General features: G+C 36.1%; 1 protein-coding gene across 3 annotated transcripts in view; it reads right to left on the bottom strand.

Moving 5' to 3' along the window:
- Positions 1-23,027, bottom strand: part of THSD7A (thrombospondin type 1 domain containing 7A) — a 689,693-nt gene that overhangs the window by 500,485 nt on the left and 166,181 nt on the right. The gene's annotated exons all lie outside the window — the stretch shown is intronic.

The following is a 23,027-nucleotide window of genomic DNA, read 5'->3' as shown; positions in this document are numbered from 1 at the left end:
AACATAGTTTTAATCATTTAACACCATGTGAGAATCATAAGAATTAAGCTTGTCATCAACAATCAAGTGTGCATGCATTAGGTAGAAGGAGGTAATATTGATAATATCTTTGTTTAACCTGAAAAGAAAAAACATACACACTCCAAAAGGAGAAAGGCTCCTGATCTGGAATGGAGTTCATGTTCCTGGGATTCTGTGTTTGAGATGAGAATGTACACTGATTTACATTAAGTACACAATCATCCATAGAGACGATTAGGTAAAAACTCCACTACTCATTGTTTTCCTTATTGGGAGCCATAAGTCCAAAATAGTTGTTCATTTTATTCTTCAGAATGAATAAAGGATTAATACATGAGTAATCTTAAAGAAACTGACACAGGTATACTATCTGAGACTATTAGAGAACTAAATACCATGAGTAAAGACTATGAGAGAATTCAAGTGTGACAACCATCTGCAAATATCTGAATGACTTCCAGGGAAAGAAATTTCTTTGCCTATTCCAAGCAAATCTACCTTAGATAATAACATCAAAATATAACAGGAGAATACAATCTCCCAGCAGCTAGTAGGACCCTGCTGGTGACTCCTGCAGCCCATGGCTATAGGGGATGCCATCTGTTTGGAGTAAGGCACCCAGCAACCAGAGAGGAAACAGTATCTCAATAAGGCAAGTAGAGGTGCCACAGCCAGTGTGCAACTGGGGAATTTTATTGGAGGGCTAAATCTGTGACCCCCAATGACTTTGAGTCTGGCCTGGAGGGTTGATGGGGGGCAGGGTACCCACTTAAGCCTGTGAAGTACTCCTCTCCCCTCAATGAAGGCACCCAGACTTGATTTGCCAAGTTTGCATACCAACCAACCTTTATCCATTAGGCAGTTGGTTCTGGGAATGCTGTGGCTAGTTCTATGGGCAAGGAAGGTTTGTGGGGCTGAGAGTGGATCCTCCGCTCCCTGTAACTGTGGGAGACCTGAGTACTGTGGCTGTGGGAATTCTGTGACTGTGCAATAGGGTGAGCGATGAGGTGTGTCGGCATCTTTGGACAATCAAGGTCTGGCTTCAGAGGCTCAGGGTTCCACATGCATACTGAAGTGTTCAGAGATCCTTTGTGCAGTTCATGAGCCTGCATGGGTGAGATGCCTCGGTGCTGAAGCCTCACCATGGGAGCCTGGTTTACCCTGGGAGAGAGGGGCAGACATGATCATACAAGCTAACATGATCAAAGCCCCGCTTCTGCTGATCAGAGAGTGAATCAACCATGCCCAACTTGGTGTCACCTGCACTTTTGCCCCACCCTTCAGCACTTGCTATAGCTCCCTGACCCCACTCAGCAAATGCTTCTGGATATCCACTGGAAGGAGCAAACACTCCACTAAACCACAGAAGCATATTTCAAAAATGAAAGCCATGAGAGGAGAAAGCCAACAAGTAATTCCACAAATGTCCCCAAATAAACATAGAAATACGAGAAACATAAACACAGAAGACAAAATGACTTCCCAAAAGGAACATGACAACACTCCAACAGTCAAAAGTAAAGATGACCCTGAGGACAAAGAGATTGAAATCCCTGGAGAGGAACTCAAAGGAGGAAGATTACTCAAAAACACAGAGAAGCAACTACATGAGTTAAAGAAATCCATAAATGACATGAATGAAAAATTCCACCAGGAGATAGAGATATTGAAGATAAATCAAACTGAACTATTCAAAATGAAAAATATAATATGTAAATTTAAAAATACACTGAAAAGCCTTAACAATGGATTTGGTGAGGCAGAATCAAGAATAATCTGAGCTATACAGTTTGAGATAATAGGATATTATAAAATGACTCAATATACATGTCACAAGAGTTCCTGAAGGTGTACAAAGGGAAAAATCTAATAGAAGGCCTATTCAGTGAAATAATACAAAAAACTTCCATAATTTGTAGAAAGGGACATTCAAGTACAGGAAACACACTGAACACATAATAGATATGATAAGAAAAGATCAAGACAAAGTATAGTCAAATTTTAAAAGTAAAACATAAAGATCATAAAATGTGCACAAGAGAAACACCAAAATGATTTCAAAAAAACTCCAATTAGACTGACAGCTGATTTCTCATCAGAAACCTTATTGGCTAAGAGAGAATAGAGAGACATAGTCTAAGTACTAGAAGAGAAAAACTTGTCAACCCAGAACAGTATATCTAACTATTCTCTCATTTATAAATGAAGGAGAAACCAAGACCTTCCAAAACGAAGAAATTGAAAAATTTGCCACCACTCACCAAGCCTTACAAATGACACATAAAGATATGTTAGACACAAGAACAGAGAAAGTCAGCATCAAGAAAGAATTTAAAGGTAGAAAATCTCCAAGTAAAAATACAAAGGAAATACCTAACAAATAATATTAATATGTATGGAAAAATGCCAGAACCAAGTTATTATTTATTAGTAATAAGCTTCAATGTAAATGATCTAAATTCTCTAATTAAAAGATACTTGCTGAATGAATAAAAAACAAGACCCATCTATTTGCTGCCTACAAGTAAAACACCTCACCAACAAAGATACAAAAGACTGAAAGTGAAAGGATAACAACATTCCATGTTAACTGAAAGCAAGTAAGAGAAGTTTCAGCCATCCTAATATTAGACAAAAAAGACTTTAACACAAAAACTGTTTAAAGAGAAAAACAAGGGCATTTTGGAATGATTAAGAAATGTATTCAACAGGAAGATGTGACTACAGTAAATATATATGCTCCTAATCTTATGGTACCTGGTTATTTAAAACACATGTATGGATTCTGAAGGGGGACATAGACTCCAAAAAGAAAAAAAAAATAACAAAGGGGACTTCAACACCCTACTTTCATCAGTGGACAGAACAACAATACAAAAAAATCAATAAAGAAACAACAGAGGTAATGTACACTATGGACCAAACAGACCTAATTGATATCTACAGAATATTACATCTTACAGTTGCAGAATACACATTCTTTTCATCAGTACATGTGGCTTTCTCCAGGACAGACCATATCCTAGGTGTTAAAGCAAGTTCAAAACAACTGAAATCATGCCATGTATATTTTCTGATGACAGTGAAATGAAGCTGAAAATTAACAACTTAAGAATCTGTACAAAATATGCAAAGAGAGACTGAACAACATGCTCCTGAATGAACAGTGGGTCAAAGAAGAAATCAAAAGAAAAATAAAAAAATACTAGAAATGAATAAAGATGACAACATTACATTTCAAAACTTAAAGGATACAGCAAAAGCAGTATTAAATGTAAAGTTTACAGCAATTAGTGCCTATGCCAAGAAATTGGAAAGGCATCAAATAAATGAGCTCAAAATGCATTTCAAGGACCTAGAAAAACAAGAATATTGCAAACCCAAATTAGTAGGAAGAAAGATATATTTAAAATTAAAGAAGAAATAAACAAAATTGAAATCAAAAAGGTAGAAAAGATCACCAAAATGAAGAGCTGGTTTTTTGAGAAAATAAACAAAACCAATACACCATTTTTCAGCTAACCAAAAGAAAGATGGACAACACCCAAATCAATAAAATCTGAGATGATTAAAAGACTAACAACAGATACCACAGAAATACAAAGAACCATCAGGAATTATGACAAACACTTATACACCATCAATTAAATAAATGGATAGATTCATGGAAACACACTGTCTACCAAAACTGAGTCATGAAGACATAGAAAATCCAAATAGGCCAATAACCAAGACACAGATTCAATCAGACTGCTTAGAAAAGATTCCAGAAGCACAGACAATTAAAGCAAAAAAAAGTCAAATGAGACTACATCAGCCTAAGAAGCTTTCTGCATTGCAAAGGAATCACTCATCAAAGTGAAATGGCAACTGAGAGAATGGAAAAAAATGTTTCCAACTATGCAACTGATAAAGAATCAGCCATTGCCGCAGCTCACTTGGCTAATCCTCCCCCTGTGGTGCCAGTACTCTGGGTTCTAGTCCTGGTTGGGGTGCTGGATTCTGTCCTGGCTGCTCCTCTTCCAGTCCAGTTCTCTGCTGTGGCCTGGGAAGGCAGTGGAGGATGGCCCAAGTGCTTGCGCCCTGCACCCGCATGGGAGACCAGGAGAAGCACCTAGCTCCTGGCTTTGGATCGGACAGTGCTAGCCATAGTGCGCCGGCTGTAGGGGCCATTTGGGGGGTGAACCAATGGAAAAAGGAAGATCTTTCTCTCTGTCTCTCTCTCTCTCTCTCACTATCTAACTCTGACTGTCAAAAAAATTAATATTCAGGATCTGTAAAGAGCTCAGGAAACTCAACAATAACAAAACAAACAATCTAGTTAAGAAATGGGCAAAGGACATGAACAGGCTTATTTCAAAGAATGAAATACAAATGGCCAACAGACACTTGAAAAAAACTCCATGATCATTAGCTATTAGGTAATGTAAATACAAATCACAATTATTATTCACCTCACCCCAGTTAGATTGGCTATCATGCAACATTCAAAAAATAACATGCTGGCAAAGATGTGGGGGGAAAGGTGCCCTAATACACTGTTGGTGGGAATGTAAACTATTATGGAACAGTTTGGAGATTTCTCAGAAATCTGAAAATAGATTTACTGTATTACCTAACTATTCCACACCTGGGAATTTACCAAACAAAATGAAATCAGCACATGAAAGAATTGTTTATTACCCCCATGTTTATTTCAGCTCAATTCACAATAGCTAAGATTTGGAATCCACCCAGATGTCCATCATCTGATGACTGGATAAAGAAAATGTAATGTAAGATCTTGATTTGTCTGTCATTCATTTTCAAAGTAGACAAAACTATTATTAACACAGAAGAAATAAAAAGCAATTAATAAAGAAAATAGAGTACCTCTTCTCTAACGGTGTCAGAACAATACTCACAAAAATGAATAGAATTATTCTAAAAGAAGACTGTATATATATTCATATTCCATAAGAATATAGTATATATTCAAAAAAAGAAATTATTTCACCAATTTTATGTCATGTAATTTAACTATCACTTTTGTCAGAGTATCATGTGATACTCTCCATAAGATGCATTTATAAGACAATTATTTTTGATTTGGTGGTTACAGGATAATAGTATTAATACAACATTCTTGATTATTACTCCAGTAATAACAAAGAGCTACTCATTTTTATTTGTTCTCCAACAATCTCCGAGGTGTTTTCACATCTGCAAAATATTGACAGCATATTAACAATGACTAACAATCACTCAAGAGACAATGGATGAATGTGGAATTAAATATTCATTGAAGTGATTCCATTCATTACTTGACTCATGTAGGCAAACATAATTATACCCACATTGAAAACAACTGTGGTTTAGCATATATTATACTTATTCTCATACCTCTAACTTCCTACTTTATTAGAACTTTGCAGACAACAGGGACCACACTAGTGTTCACCCACTACCCAGCACAGTATACATCTATACGTAGTAGCTCCTTATTAACATTTTTTTGAGTTTGATTTTTGCAGTAAGTAATGATATTTGTTTGAAGAGGAAACATTTGATGTTCTTCTACTCAAAACACACTTTAAATAATCTGGCATAAAGGAAAAAGAAAGAAGTAAAGTACTTATACTTTGCTTAGGCTAACTGCCCAATTCTAATTAGGTCATGGACACATGGGCACATGAGCCTCCACTTATTTTCATGCCTCCTCAAAGCCCTGGAGATAACAGAAGAGTGATCATGGCAGCCAAGCAAACCATATGGGAACCAGCAGACCACAACTTAATTAGCACTGCAAATTTATGCCAGTAGTATTAGCTTCTATTTATATATGACTTCATCTCATAACCTTAAAGTTTTAGTAAAATTTACCTTTTGACATTGTACTTATCTTTCCTTAAAACATAAAAGTATTAGATGAAATCACAGTGATATTCATCAAAGCAATCTGCTTAAAATAAGTTTATCTCTAATTGGTGGTAATGAAGAAACATTAAAATTATATTGCTCAAATATCACTTTAACAGTAATAGGCTTTCAATTTTACTTTCAAAAGTAAATGTCACAGACAAACCACACTGGTTTTATTTATACAAGTCACCCATACTATAATCTAATAATAAATATCAAAATTAAAATATTAAGTAAATCTTTTTAATTTTTGTAGCACAGTATACTGCTTTTGCAACAGTTTAGAGACATTCAATGTTGCTGCTGATTTTTGTCATACATTTAATAGAGGGGTGACTGATTAGATGACAGAATTGGAGGTAAAATTGTGGTTATCTGATCTGGAGCATAGTACTCTTTTTCTAGATGAAGAAGCAAGGGAAATTTCAAAAGAACTATAACAGTTGACTAAGCCATAATTTACATCTAAATTTTATTAGTTGAAAACATCAAAATAAAGTGGTGATATGACATTCCTGAAACTTACTTAAAAACCATTTTAGGAAAATGTCAACCTAATTTGTAGGCCTATAAATAACAATTCAATTTTAAGGAAAAATCATGAATCTTTCATTTTTCCTAAGCTACAATTTCTACAATTCAGGTAAATCAGGTAAACTCAATCAATACTCAATAATCTGGAGTTTGTAGTTCTTCAATTAAATTAACAAATAAGAAGAGAATGAAAAGCTTGTGACTTTGATTTTTTCTCCTTGAAATTCCTTGTTGTACCATCTGGCCCAGAACACTCACAAACATTGCTGTCTGGACAGAGATATAACCAAGTACCCAGAGGGAAATCCCCAAATGTTAACAGTCTGCAATGATTCACTGCTCCTCCACCAGTCTGCCATTTCTACCTTTTACCTTTACTGAATCGACCACCACATTAGTCATGTTGATTGTTTTAAACCTAGTTTTAAATATGTCATATATACATCTTTTGTAAAGGTACTGTTTTTAAAAGAAATGTTAAAGAAATCTTCAGGAATGTCATCAAATTAGGTAACAGAGTGAAGATAAAGTGGACATTGGCAGCATTGAAACAAAGCTTTTAGACATACAATAAATTTGGTGATTACCAAATTATTTTAAATAAACTGATATACTACTTGAGTCAGTTAAATATCATAAAACTATTTTCTCCTTTGCTTTTAATAAGGTTATGTCTAAAATCTTCCCCTTGATATTATATTAATAGTTATAAATATCTAATAAGCAAGCAGTTAGTATTATAGTGGATGCTATAATGGGATTTATCAGCTTTGATTACTTGAAATTAAATAATATTAAATAGGATATAACTGAAAATATAGTATCCAAAGAAAAAAATCATTTACTTTTAACTGATGCTTCTGGAAACTAAGTACCCAAAAGTCTGGATTTTTCTATTTTAAATAATAAGAAATTAAATGAAAAGAAAAAAAAATACTTGAAAGTATGTTGTGATTTCTACCGGTCAGATACAACCAGAGTTCACCATGTTTCCATCCTGCCTCTTAGATCCAGTTTTGGTATTTCATTCTTTAGGGCACAAATCCCTGGAGTGGATGACATTGGTAATGGCTTCCTTTGCTCAAAGAAGAAATCTTTGTGAATGGTCCCCAAAGGCAATTTAGATCACTTTTCCCCTTCTACAATATTTTCTCACAGACCATGAAAAGAGTTACAGGGAACCAGAAAGACAAATACAGTTCCCAACAGATCCCTTGATACTTAGACAGAAGTTCTAATGACCAAGAGACAAACATAAAGCACACAATTGCTTCAACAAGCACACCCTAGAGAGTACTGCACCTATGCATGTAAACTGATAGTGTGATATAGGAGTATTTTGAATTATATTTTGTGCTCTTTTCTCCTTTGTCTGATTTAACTGTTTTAGTGTCACTGGCTTTTTTATTAAATAGAACTGTCATGGGAGGAAGGTAGTATTAATAGATTTTCAGTTTATACACATAAAATACAAGTAATGTGCTTGTAAGACACAGAACTGATACAGCAACTTTTTATGGTTTCTAAAGTGCACAGAAAGCTACTTGAAATGTAGAGAATTAGAACACGACAGTCATATTCAGTCAAGCCATATCAAAATTCAAAAGAATAGATGTGCTTCTCACCAGGAACTAACAAGGGATTTCCTTGAACATCAAATTCTTTCCATTAAAGAATTCTATTTAAGTTTTGGCCTCTTTCTCTAGCAAGTAAAAATTGGGGTAGATCGTTCAACACAGATAATAAATTAAATTAGCAAACTGGCTTTGATGGTTATTTCGAAAAAGATTGTTTGATTCACCCTCCAGTCATCTTAGAAGTTCAATTTGCTGCTTAAGAATGGCGATGCTCTTTAATCGTGAGAGATGCTATCCCAACTCTCTTCATACTTTGCATTCTGCAGAAAACCACGCTCATTTTCTTGTTTTCTGTTACCTCCTGCATGCTGCTAACAACCAGTTCCATGTTCATGCCCTACCTTCTACCAGGGCTCAAATAATGCACGATGTTGGTGAATAAAAGTATTGATTTTAGTTAAAATGTTTAGTAAATGGAAAGCTAATGAATTCTAAGTGTTAATGATTTTTACCATCATCTCCTATTAATAGATGATAGACAAATGGACAAAGTAGGATAGAAGCAAGGCGAACACATACTGGTCATTTTCTATCAATAGATGATTGATTGACAGATACATACATGCATGCATGCATGCATGAAGTAGAAGAGAAGCAGAGAGAAGACACACTGGTAAATATAAGCAAGAATTTTCTTAATAAAAATCTTAAAAACCTAAAAATTATCAAAATTTAAAAACAGAAAAACTGAGATTTCATGATATCCTCTTTTAGAGGATTTAAATTTGTTTCTGCCAGGGGATATAGATAATCAGACATCTGAAATCTACCTAATTCAATCAGAGGTAAAGGCAACCATCACCGTCTATTTTTTGCTCAATCTAATTCCCTTGAATTCCAAGTTTGAAGCTTAGTTCACGAAGGCTACTCTTCCTGGAAGTACAGTGCATTTAATAATTGTTTAAATGCAGTATACAGAATCTCCCTTTTTTGAATATTTACTGTATTGTGTCATTTTAAAGTATGTATCCTGTGCATTGAATAAATTTAGAGGTTATTATGCAGAAAATTTCTTTCATATGAAAGTTTAACTTAAATACTTACATTTGTTTAAACTTATTTTACAATTGCACACATATCCTTTAATTCTGTGTTTTCTCCTGCTGTACGAGCACAAAACTTCTTGGAAATTAAAATAGAATTGCAAGATAAATTTACTTTGGTGCAAATAACATTTTAAAATTCATGCATAGTTTTTATATAATACACATTTTTCATGAAATTTTAAAGATTCCTTATATGTTATTAATATTTTAAGACATGTGCCCATTATTTTAAGCTATAATTGCTTTTAAATTATACCACTCATATCTTTTTAAGTTGTTAAAAAGCATTCAGCCCCTAAACTTATACCTTAATTTCGGAGTGAAGAGTTAAGTGGTATCATTTGTTTTTCAATACTAAGCAAACTGGGCACAATTTTATTCTTCCCATTATGCTATTATAACTTAGGATTCCAGGGTCAAATATTATATCAATATTTATGCATCATATCTGTTTCACAAAAATATTTTGATATCTACATTAAATTTTAAAACCCATTGATAGCTTTATTTTTCCATATATGTTCTTATATTTCAGTTTTAAAACAGATCATATATGATAGTCTTTGTTGTTTCTTAATAGATCATGAACTTTTTTTTGAAGTCCATATATATTATACTATCATTTCCAGTTAATATCAGTTAGTTTCCAGTTAATATAGAAACCAGCTAGAAATCAGCCTAGCTTTTGTTTCCTTATAGATAATTATGTTTCTTCTTTGAATCATTTAGTGATTTTTTTTTTTTTTTTGGACAGGCAGAGTGGACAGTGAGAGAGAGAGACAGAGAGAAAGGAAAGGTCTTCCTTTTGCTGTTGGTTCACCCTCCAATGGCCACCATGGCCAGAGCGCTGCGGCCGGCGCACCGCGCTGATCCTAAGCCAGGAGCCAGGTGCTTTTCCTGGTCTCCCATGCGGGTGCAGGGCCCAAGGACTTGGGCCATCCTCCACTGCACTCCCGGGCCACAGCAGAGAGCTGGCCTGGAAGAGGGGCAACCGGGACAGAATCCGATGCCCTGACAGGGACTAGAACCCCAGGGTGCCGGCACCGTGGCTCAATAGGCTAATCCTCCACCTGCGGCGCCAGTCATAGTGGTTTTCTTAATCATTGTAGTTAAGAAATGTGCCATAACTTTTCTAGATTTGGAGCATTTTTAATAGATTGAGACCATGGAAATTCTTTTCAATCTGCATGAAAACATGTTCCTTCCGTCCAAGAGAATTTCACGTCACTGAAGTGCTTCTTCAATAATGCTACATGAGAGAACTTAAAAAATTTCAAAGAAAATACATATTTTAAAAAATACTATGCATGATGTCAAAATTGCTTTATACTAAAATAAGCTTGCCATTTAAATCGTTTTCCTTGAACTGTCTGAAGCCCCACCACACCCCAGCAGTCTACCTGAGGTCTCCCTGTTGTCATCAGTATCATATTTCCTTTTACAATTTTGCATTTTGAAATAGTTTCTTGTCTTCTCTTACTTTTTCATTTTATGAATTGATTCATGTTTCTTCAGTTCTTTTAGCTTTTTCCATTGTGGACTTTACTTCTTCTGTTGGACGTTTGGTTCCTTTCTCCCAGACTTCCAGGCCTTTTCTCGTTCTCTTTTTTTGGCATTCCTATATTCATCAGGCATCACCTTCTCCCCTTCAAGAGGACAAGTTTCACTTTACTCTTTTGAGAATATCATGTTACTCCCTTTTTCCTTACTTGGGCATTTATAATAAGATGTAGGACTTGCATCTAAGCTTTTCCAACATATTCCTTAGTTCAACAATAATTTGCAACACATGCTGTATTCTTTTCCTCTCCTGATTTAGTTCCCAGAAAGGTAATCTGGGCTCACCTTTGCTATGTCCATAGTAGTGTGAGTGGTTTAGCCTTATTCTAGTTGTCACTGTGTTGTGATCCCTCTACATACCAATGCTAAAAATTGGCATGTTTCTTTTTGCTATGGAATTTTCACTTGTGAAACTCTAGCCTCCTTCACGCAATTTCCTGTTATCTAAGATCTAATTACCCTCCTCAATAACAGCGTATATCCTGAAAAATATTGATACCTCTGGTAGACCTTACTGACCTCCTTTAGGCTTATCTATAAGTCTGTCATTTCAAATTATTTTCTGAGAGTGGCAATGACTTCCCAGACAGAGAAAGATGAGAGTTGGGAAAATGGGAAGAAAAATATAAAGGATTGTGTTTCCTAAGAGTTATAGAGGGAATAAGTGCCAGATTCTCTTGTTTATTCATGCTCTAAATTTCACAAACATTGACATATTCTGGGAGGAATAACTAATGAATAATGTCCTTGCTTTTCTTCTAGTTTTACTTCACAAAGCAAAACCAAAATAAATCTTTTGCTGGGGTGGTTAGATTGCAATTAATCCGTTTCCATCTTTTCATATTAATAACTACATTTTACCAGAATATTCCACTAAATTTTCTGTTTAGTCTTTCCTATCAGAGTTATCTGTTCTCTTAATCAGCATCTTCGTAGGTATTTAAATGAGAAGGTGTGTAAAACTACAACTGGTCTGTTCTCTAGATGCTTTTTAATTTGGAAATTGAAATAATATTATTTATAACTACGTTTTATTATTAGATACCAGAGATTTCTACATAATTAAGAATTGGTTGAGCATACCATTTAAGATTGTGATAAATTCCTATTATAAGCTTCTGATTTTGTAACTAGACAACTGTACTTAATTGGTTTAATTTATACTAAAAAAAAACAAGTGTTTAGATATAATAGCACTTTTTTAAGATTTATTTATTTATTGGAAGGCATAACAACAGATATATATATATAGAGAGAGAGATCATCCATCTGCTAGTTCACACAACAAATTTACACTTAAAAATAGTACATACATAAATAATAACACTTTTCTAAGATTTATTTATTTATTTATTTGGAAGTCAGAGAGAGAGATTTTCTTTCTGCTATTTCACTCCACAAATGACCATAGCAGCCAAGGCTGGGTCAATTCAAATCCAAGAGCCAAGAACACCATCCTGGTCTCCCAAATGGTTGGCAGGGTATCAAGAACTCAGGCCATCTTCTGCTGTCTGATCAAGTGCATTATCTGGGAGCTGGATTGGAATCAGTGTAACTGGGACTCACACCAGCACTCCAATACAGGATGCCCACGTCACCAGTGGTGGCTTAATCTGTTAATGCCAACCCCAATACCACTTTTTTTTTTCATTGACCTACTTTGTTACTCCACTTTTGAGGCTTACTCAAGAGAAGAGCAAACAGGGCAGGAATGACCAAAGAGGTGAGAAAAATCCAGGGACAAAAACTAAAGTCTCACTCATGACATAGTTCAGGCATATTCTCAAGAGAAGTGAAAGACTACTGAAGTGTACTTCTAAGTCCTCCTTATAATTCTAAATACTGGAAAGAGACCTTCAGCAAAGAAGAGGGAGTATTAAATAGTGTGGCGCACTGTCAGTCTTTTTAGGATCTGTGAATGTACTCTCCCTCCCAGCAGGACTGCCTGATATCTCAGAGCTGAATCTGTGCTTGGAAGTAGCCAGCAGCATGGAAGGGAGCTGCTTCACCAAAGGTTACACGCCTCGCCTCATGAAGGCAGCACATACCCGATGACCCCCGTCGCCTCTGTATTTGTGACAACTCTGAGGAGCCACCCAAGCTCCACAGCTACCCTTGACATTGTGTTCCACTACACTGCAGTGCACCTTCTACCTCTCCCCAGTCCTCCCTGGCTCAGTTCCTTGCATAGGTTAATGCTGAGATGCTGAGAGCAACTCAAACATTTGTACATGCAAATCTCCTCTCAGAATCTGTGTATTCAAGGAATATGAATGAGCAAAAGAAGATACCCATACTAGGGGTTAGGCTTTCCAATTTTTTTCTATATTAGCCACTAGCACAAGGAACAGGGTGTCATTTCTCAACAAAAGGAAAATTGTCTATCCTAAGAATAGAGGTTTTTTTCAAAATGTGTTTCTCTTTTAATTTTCATCTCAATTTCACAGTCTGAAAATTTCAAAAATATCAGCAAATGCAGGCAGCAGCCAGGGCTGGACCAAGCTCTAGTTACCTAGAGCAAAGGAACAAAAGAAAGATTCATTATTTTTGCCAGTACTTATCAAATCACATTAACCATCATGGCTTTTGGAAGGTGGATCACAAACTGAAGCAGCCATGGTCCTTCTCTTGCTTTCATGCTGGTCCTATCCTGGCACAGGGTGGCTGTGCAGAGTAGGAATGCCACCAAGAGCCCGTTTCCTTACCTGCGCACAAGGTACACAGAGGGAAGAGACAGGGAGCAACCATTTGCATCTTAATGCTCCGTGTACAACACAGGGACAGCAATAAGGGACGTTCAATAAAACTTTGTGGAGTACACAAATAAAAGTATTAAATAAAGAAAATATCTGGGAAACATTACTTTAAGTATCCCAAAGAATATTGTAAAATTGAGGTTCAATTTTGGAAAAAAATGTAGACTAGAACTGTAAACTTTGTAATATAGAGTTAAGCAACTTCAGGGAACTAAATAGTATCAAGTTATACATATTTAACTGAAAAGTGTTGACTATAAAAGTGGACCAGTATCTGAAGAATTAAGAAATGGAATCCATGTTAACTAAAAATTCAGTGAAAGTAGGATGAGAGACCCACTGATACACTGATACATCTCAGCCCAGAAAACTAAATGAGAAAATGTTGTTAAAAGATTACTTGATAGAAAAATAAATCACACAGAATGAACTAAATATTCCTAAAAATGATTTTCAAAAAGCAAGTAGAACATGAGGTTCAGTTTGTCTGGCTCTCTACAAGTTGAAATATAGAATGAATCAAAATAGTTGACTAAATATTTTGACCATCTTCATAAAGATAGTACTATTTTGTTAAAATTTCTTTAGGCAGAAATAGAGCAAGAGTGAGAGTGAGAGAGAGAGGGAGATAAAGATCTTCCATCTGCTTGCTCACATCCCAAAAGGCTGCCAGCAGCCAGGGCTGAACCAAGCTAAAGCAAGGAGGCTCTAATTTTACTCAGGTCTCTCATGTAGGTGGCAGGGCCCAGGTACTTGGGCCACCTACTGCTGCTTTATTAGCAGGGAGCTGGATTGGAAGTGGAGCAGCAGGACTCGAAACTGCCCAATGTGGGAGGCCACATGGCTTATGGCAGCTTAGTTCCCTGCACCCTACACAGGCTCCAATTTTTAAAAAATTTCTGGAGAAATCTAGAAAATAGATATTGAAGCTTTCATCAAGAAGCACTCCATGATGGGAAAGTTTATTATTCCTAAAAAAAAAAAAGCTAATAAATAAAACAAGTATCTAGATATCACTTTGCTGAATTTTATAAGGAAGTGGGAATAAGATGGAATGCATATAGAGTATATGCCTGCCCTTATTTGAATAGGAAACTATACAAATGTTTTACTTAGAGAAAGTCATCAACTATATAATTCAAAACTGTATTGGCCAATAGTAATGTATTCCTTTATGAATGTTTTAATTTCTGCCTCTTTTTAGAGATTTATATAATTATTTGAAAGAGTTATGAAGAGATACACACAAACACAAAACCAGGGAGGGAGGGAGAGAGAGAAAGAGAGAGAGATGTCTTCCATTTGCTGGTTCACTCCCCAAATGGCTGTAATGGCTGGGGCTGTGCTGTGTTCAAGCCAGCAGTCAAGAGCTTTTTCCTAATCTCCCACATGGGTAGAGGGGCCCAAGCATTTCAGCCCTGAGCCATCTTCCTCTGCTTTCCCAGGTGCATTGTCAGGGAGTTGGATCAGAGGTGGAGCAGCTGGACCTTGAACCAGAGGCCATATAGGATGCTAGTGTTGCAGGTGGCAGCTTTACCCACTACATCAAAATGCCAGCCCCCAATTTCTGTCCTACTAATGTAGACACAAAGTAATGTATAAAACTTAAAACTAGTAACTTTTACGAGAAATGACAATATTTAAGTTGTTAATGAGACTTTTTATCATATAATTCACTTCTCAGGGTGAATTCAAATGGGTGATTTTTTTTTAGTCAGGCAGGTATTATCTATGAATAGTAGACCAAGAGCTATATCAAAGTATTACTTCTAGTTTTTAGTGACACTAAAATGATTTCACACCCAGAATGCTAGCATCCACTAAGAGCTTCTGTGTAAATATTTTTGACAAATCCTTCACTCTAGGACAAACTATTTTAACAGTATATTTAAAATCATCAGCCAAGTTGCAATGTTAAATTTATGTTAAATCAAGAATTTAACATAAATATCTGAGGATAGGAAGATTCACGTCTTAAAGATTCCATTTTCATATTTATAATCTTTTTTCCAAATGCGGGATGTCATTTAAGTTCATCAAATCTCTTTGGCCCAGGGTTTTAAAACCTATCTATATTGCAAAAGTTATCTTTTATTTTTCTATCCATTACAGATCAATACATATATAAATTGGATAAACTGTTTTTAAATGGAAATGCAATAATAAATTCTCATATGAAACAAAATTAATGACTAGAACATTGCATAAACTGAACAAATATTAGAAATGCTAAACTTTGAATTAGATAATGTTAAAATTACTTTTGAAACCAAATTCATAATGAAAGGACCAGAAAGGAAAAGATCCACACTCGGGCAAACAATATAATTCAAGTCTGATTGACTGGCAGCTGCCAATCAAGCTTCCAGCAGACATTGCTAATTGATTATGCCACTTTCCAACTCCTGAACCACTAAGTGAAGATGTGGCTTCTCACTGTTTCCCCACCAACACTCCAGAAAGCCACTTTTAATTGATTGGTGTTGACACAAAAACCAGTTTGCCATGGAGAGAGATGAAAATCTACAAGAAGAATAAAGAGACCCATTCAACATCTACTTTATTTCTGGCTTTATGATTAACCATACAAACATGAAAGCATGTAACACACTTGTTTCAAAGTGAAAAAGCAGAACAGAACAGCCAAGCTAAGATGATTAAGCACATAGCTTCCAGCAAGTTAAGAGTGAACAGCCTCTGAAGAATTTATCCATGAATGCTACCACAGACCCACTTAGATCACACTTGTTCTCTCCCTTATCATTAATTAATCTGTACAGTTTAATGAGATACTGGAATAAAAGGGAAACTTTGTTCAAAATCTTTCCAGTATTGCATACATTAGTTGCCTTATTTCATTTAATTATTATAAGAATTTTATAAAATAGACACTATTATTTTCATTTAATAAACCAAAAAGAAGACATAAACTATGGAACATTTTTTCTCATGTCTCGGAGAAAAGAACAGGGCTCAGTTTTAAATGCCAGCACATCTTTCCCCAACGCATGAGATTTTAGTTGCACATATGTCCTCCAAAGTAGAAATCTGCACCTGAGCAAAAACAGTAAAACTGACAAATATAAATTGGATAAAAAATAACCACATACCAACACAAAATCTGCCGCAATGTATACCTGGAAGTACACTGTGCTCTATCAATAACACCGTGAAATAAATCATGCCTATTTGAGGCACCATAACAATAGACACCAACTAAATGAAAAATAGAATGCAGACAGCAAAAACATAGTCTGGTTCATGAATTCGTCATGTTTATGATAACAGTTCTCCCGGATGCCGAGATGACGGTTCTCAGCATGGAAGTGCAACATTTATGCCCAAACAGCAGGAGCCCATCAGTGCCAGAACAGTAGCAGTAGGAGCCTTGCAGCCACTGGGAATGGAACCCAGTTACCTGGGCGGAGATGCACCTCGGTGATACAAGGAAGCAGGCCTCCCGACAGATCCCAGGGAACAATGGACCAGAAGACTAGGCGTGCTAAACCATCTGTGCCATCCAGAATCGACACATTCAATACAAAAGTCCCAGGACAGATAATCAATCATGGTTTTCTGATTCGTTCATTTTGATTTATAGGAAAAGAGAGAATTATATGAAAATTACCTGTTAGGACGATTTTTTTTCAAATTAGGACTCTGTTGGGAGTTGTAATACACCAAACAGATGGTACAAAAGTCAGTTAAAAATGACTATTAAGTAGGAATATACTAATAGAAATGATAAATAAATTTTATTCTTATTGTATGTCCACTTAAAAATTTAGGTTGTCTGTATACCTCATATGAAAAAGTGCTCTGGATTTTATTTTCATAATGTGTTTCTTAATAAAACCTGGACCTAGAAACAGTATAAAGTCTGATACCTAATAACACTTATAGTACCATAATCTTGGCAAAGCTGATAAAGTATATCAGTTCTTTCACTCATATTAATATCATGTGATGAGAATCCTATTGATAGCTGAGTAATTATACATTATATGACAAATGCTTTTGTAAATCTTTTTTCTTTTTCACATGTTACTCTCAACTAAATTAAAGACACAAAGTGCTAATAACCCAAAACATAGTACTTGACATAAGCACTCCTAGCCTCAGTATCTTAGTCCTAAAAATGAAAACTTGAGAAGCACATAAATATACAAGGGCAGGAAGGACTGCAGGGCAAGGGTGGGAAGGAAAACGAAATTCCTAGCTTCTGCTCTTTTTAAGGTGCTTCTCTTTTAAATTCTTATTTTTGTGTGCAGGCTAGACTGCCTTATGCAGTTGCAAACTTATCCTGTAGAGCCTTAGTGCCAAAGAGAAACACGGGGACTCAGGAGTAGCTGACTTAGGTTTCTTAGTAGCTCCCACTGTGGCACGCCTGATTCATTTGAGGTGTGACCTTCCCAGTTTACATTTAAGATTCACCATGAATAATGGCAGTTGAAATGGACAGCAGCAAATCCCCACAGAATGGCAAGAGTAGGCTTCTGCTGCTTTGTCAAGCCATTCCGTTAAATCCAGCATGCTTCTCTAAGATATTGGCTAAGACACTGCCGCGCTAGAAGCAAAACATGGCTTCTGCTCTTCACTTTGGGAGGGAATTTAGAATTGACTGTGTTCTAAAGACTGTATCTGTGCTAAGAAACTTCCAGAAAATCAGTTATTATCAAGATAAAGGTATGTTAAAGGACAATATAAGACTTTCAAAATACAAAAACAATTCAAAATTCATTTTCTAATTTTTGTTAAGAGAAATTATACTAAGGAAAAAAAATGTTACAAAAGGGCAAGAGTACCAAGACCCTTGATAGTCACTTCCGTTTTGCATTTTATTCAGGAATATTTAAAATATATGGCAGAAATACAGATTTCTGAAACAGAATGAGCTGTGATTACAGCTATCAATTAAAATATCAATTATATTAGAATCAATAATGGCTAGCAAAAAATCTCAAATAATAAAAAATCTTGTATCTGAAAATTAAAGCTTTTATTATATCAATAAATTTACCAAAACATTGGTCCTATTTCAAAATGAAGAATCTATAAGAAAAAAATTCAAGATTATATTTTCAAAGATTACTAGGTTTAAAAGTGCCAAGAAAAGCAAGGTGGGATCATTCTAATATACTCATCAATCAGGAAGTTGAGTTCAAACCCAGAACCTGCAGCTAACAGACCTTTTATCATTGAGTGCATAAAAGAAAACATTAGCAATCTGTTAAAAATCAGCTTTCTGCCTTTAATGAAAATATTTTATTAGCTGGTAGAATTTTCCATTTTGAGGAATAAAGGACATAAGAAACTTCCATTGTTCAAGCTGACTGGGTTGCCAGAGAGAAAGCTCATCAGTCACTGAATTGCCTTGAGCGCACAGTTTATGATATTTCTAAAGAGTCCGTTTGCACCTGAAAATGCTCTTCCATTTAAGAAATGCACTCTTGAAGCAGACACATTTTCTCTCTCTTCTATTCTCAGGCACAGGAGGAAAAAAAGAGTATTTTTCTTTACTGCCTTTCTTTGTTTTCCACAAGCACATTCAATAAACCGTTCTGTCAAGAGAAAGAGCAAAGGGCTCAATTCAATAAAAAATTGCAGTGATTATGCTATGCAATTTTGCTCTTGCCACTTTATCACAATTTGCCATTCAAGTGGACACTGCTGTGCTTCCAGCTCTAGGCAGGGGGAAGCCCCATCAACTGCTGCAAGGTCACTTCATACCAGAGAGACACCAGTCCGATTGGAGAGCATGGCTCCCATCAGGTGACCAGCAGGCTTTGTATCATAAACCAAAGTCATGACTTCACGCCACACAAAGCAACCCACATGGATCTTTATCAAATCATGTTTATTTACACCGTTAATCTCAGAGTCTGAGATGATCTTTGCCTGGTAAGTAAGAAGCTGCAGTTCCTTCAGGTTTCCAAGACAGGTTTAGGCAGTGGTGGGCTGGTTTACTGCCATTCCACCTCAAGGCCATTCTCAGGGGGGTAAGAGGAGCTCAGCCTAGACAGATGTCACAGTTGATGTTTGAACACAGAATTGAAAGGAACAAAAGGAAGAAAAGGAAGCTTTGTCCTCCAGGATGATCTAGGTCGCCTTTTAATTAGGCTATTTTGCTATAAACTACATGTCTCCAGAATTGCTCCCATATTAGTATATTTGGTAAAAGTTTCTACTAGCATCTTTGTGCATCAGTTACAAGTTGCGGTATGCAAGTTATTGCTGTGGGTCAGCACAAAAGGTTATGTTCTTCTTACTCATATTAAGCCTTCAAAGTCGCATATGTATCTTTTGGCTATAGCTCATTACATTTATGACCTGTCATGTTTCAAGTACGTGGTAGTCATGGGAGGCCAGTGGCTGCCATCTTGAACAGCACCACTTTAGAATTGTATAGGTAAACCTAGAGATGTAAAACATCAAAATATTATAAAATATTCCAAGGTCTATAAAATGCTTTTGAAATTCAAAAATGGTAAAAGTCAATCCATCTGGAAGATCAAGGACAGTTCATGACTATATTTGCTCTGTTGTGATTAGGAATTGGCCAGAGTTTTAACAAGACAACCTATGCAGTTTATTAGAGACTTAAGAAGCACACATAAACACTTGAAGCACACATAAACACTAAAGTACATGTGAGAAAGAGAATGTATCATGGTATAGCTGGAAGAGACTTTAAGAGGACAGTCAGAGGTATGGGAACTAGTGTGAAGGTTTTTATTTAAAGGTTTATTTATTTATTTATTTGAAATGCAGAGCAACTGAAACATGGAGAGAGGACAGAGGAAAAGAGAACTTGCATCTACTTGTTCAATCTCCCAAATGGGTGCAATGGCCAGGGCTGGGTCAGGCCAAAGCCAGGAGCCCACAACACCATCCTGGACTCCCAAGTGGGTGTCACCGGCGCAAGTTCTTGGACCATCTCTGGCTGCTTTCGGGTATATTAGCAGGGAGACAGATCAGAAGCACAGCAGCCAGGAGCCAAACTGGTGCTCAGATAGGGGAAGCTGACACCACAGGTGGAGGCTTAACATGCTGCGCAACAATGCCGGCCCCAGGAATGATTTTTTCCTTAGTATGTGAAACACAATACACTAAAAGGAGCTGGCAAAGGAAGAAACATTGAGTATGCATGCTCCTAGAGTTACCATGGAGTTATGTCCTGAGAAAAACCAACCTAAGCTGAAATTACTGCAAGTCACAAATGCATGTAACACACCTAACCTACAAGACATTGTAGCTTAGCCACACAACTGTGTACTGGTTATTTAACCCTCATACTCGCAAGGCTGTCTAGGAGCTACACTCTACCATTGTCTAGCATCACAAGGGAGCATTCTTGATATTGCTAACCTAGGAAAAGATCAAAATTTAAACTACAAATTTCACTGAATGAATATGGCTTTCACAGCACCATAAAAAATTTATAAATTGAACCATCATAAGTCAGAGGCCAGCTGTACTGAAAAAAAAAAAAAAAAAAAAAAACAAAGACAATGGAGGCATAAAACTGATGAGCTATTGGAACCTAAGCAAAAGTTTAGTGCCAAAGAGATTTGATATCTTGACCTAGTGAAAACAGGAAGACAAAATGACCATAGACCTATTGCAAATGGCAAGGGGTGGGAGGCAGGAGGGTTAATAAGTTGGGAAAAATAAGAGAATTAGAGCTTGGTTTTACTAAAGTTGAGAAAAATAAAAATAAGTAAGTGGATGTGGATCTTACATGAGATTCTGGAGGGCCAGCATTGAAGCTTGCCATAGATATTATGGTGGAATGCACAGAGATAGAGGAAGAAACAGATGTTGGTAACTATAAAAGTTGATAGGATCCATGAATGAGAGATAATTTGTTGAGGGAAAAATAATGGCAAAATATAAGATATCATATCCAAAAGTCTTCAAGAGAGGAGGAGAGAAGAGACAGGCAAAAAGTAAATATCAAAATGCTATCCATCTTAGCAGTTCTGTTAATATGATACTTTAGAAGTTATGCATAACCCCTTAGTTTGGTTGCTTATCACGTCATTCTAAGCAGCTGGTCCTTTCCATTATTACCAATTACATCATCCAGAAAATGTCACATGAAATATAAAACAAGATACAGAAAATATTCAAAGATATTTTGTGCCATTACATGGTTAATCAGATTTTATAATTTAGAAAACTAAAACATGGAAGAATGTCTTTTTTTGCCAGAAATAGGTTTAGCCAGAGGAGTAAATAATTCTGGTACAATTAAACTCTATAAATTTTCACTTTACATGCATCACATTGGATAGCATTCAAAAAAAAAAATGATTGGAGCTAGGGAGGACAGAAGAAGGAATACGATTTTTGCTGAGAGTGAGCAAGGAAAAGCTTATTTAGAGCCAGAATGTGACTGAGCGCTATGTAAATCAAGATGATCCCCTCTGTATCGCTGAGAACATTTGACCTTCACAAAAACAGGCTGAAACTGTGGCTCACTGACAATTTATTAACTGTATTTTCTGCAAAATATCAAGTCTGCACAGTTCATACCTCATGGATGAGAATAAAGTCATCAAAAGTGAAATTATGGAAGAAACAATATTTACAGAATAAAGGCATCAGGAGCAGTATCTGGAAAAGTCAGAGTACACATATATTTAAAATGGAAATTTCAGGAACATGGAAGAGAAATGTTGGAGATGCAATTCAAACATTAAACTGACAAATTATAAAATATGTGCACAAGTCTAAATCAATTTTTCCATGTAGAATAATGGCAACAGAACATTTTTAGAAAGAACATTTGTGTCAGGAGCAGGTAATCAGTATTCCCACATTATTTCCCTTCTTTGGGAAAGCAGTAAAGATTGTGATGATGTTGAGTAAAATAAGTCAGACACAGAAAGATAAATACCGCATGTTCCCTTTAGATGGGGGAGCTATAATTCTTATTAGGCTCAGCTCAATCTGAACACAGGATGTTGATTACCAGAGGCTGTGAGGGACAAAAAATTGGGGGCTTAAAAAAATGGGAGAAGCTGGGTTTGTTTCATGAACTGTGCCAAAGATACTAACATGAGATGTTAATAAGAGGAAAGGCAGGAGGGCTACATGGGAACTATTTGTATTACCACCTCACAATTTTTGTTTTATAAATTTCAAACTATTCAGATATAAAATGCTTTTTAAAAGATACTGATCAAATTTAGATCCAGGTTAAAAAATGCATTTACCTTCATGGGAATTATTTGTAGGTAAGGGATTACTACTAATGGTTTTTTTCATGGCTTTCTTGTTGCTACAGGGTCAGGGGTTTGTATAGAGTTGAGGGAGGGGTGGGGGCCCTGATCCTGGAGAGGCAGAATAATGATTCCATCTGGCAGGGGGGATTGCAGTAGCACCTCCTTTATTAGGATGCATGCATTGGGCCAGGGTTGGCAGTGACATCAATGCAATAAATGTTGGTGTCCTCTCTTCTGGGAACCACAGTGGTACCCACTGTCATCTGATACCAATATCCCCTATTGCTTTTCCTCATTCCTAGCCATTTCCAGATGTCTCAGCTATGCTGAGCTCTATAAAAA

This window comes from Oryctolagus cuniculus, chromosome 16 (assembly GCF_051225735.1).
Source record: "Oryctolagus cuniculus isolate XC-2025 breed Fujian yellow rabbit chromosome 16, ASM5122573v1, whole genome shotgun sequence".
Lineage (NCBI taxonomy): Eukaryota > Metazoa > Chordata > Mammalia > Lagomorpha > Leporidae > Oryctolagus > Oryctolagus cuniculus.
This window is presented reverse-complemented; position numbering and strand designations above follow the sequence as displayed.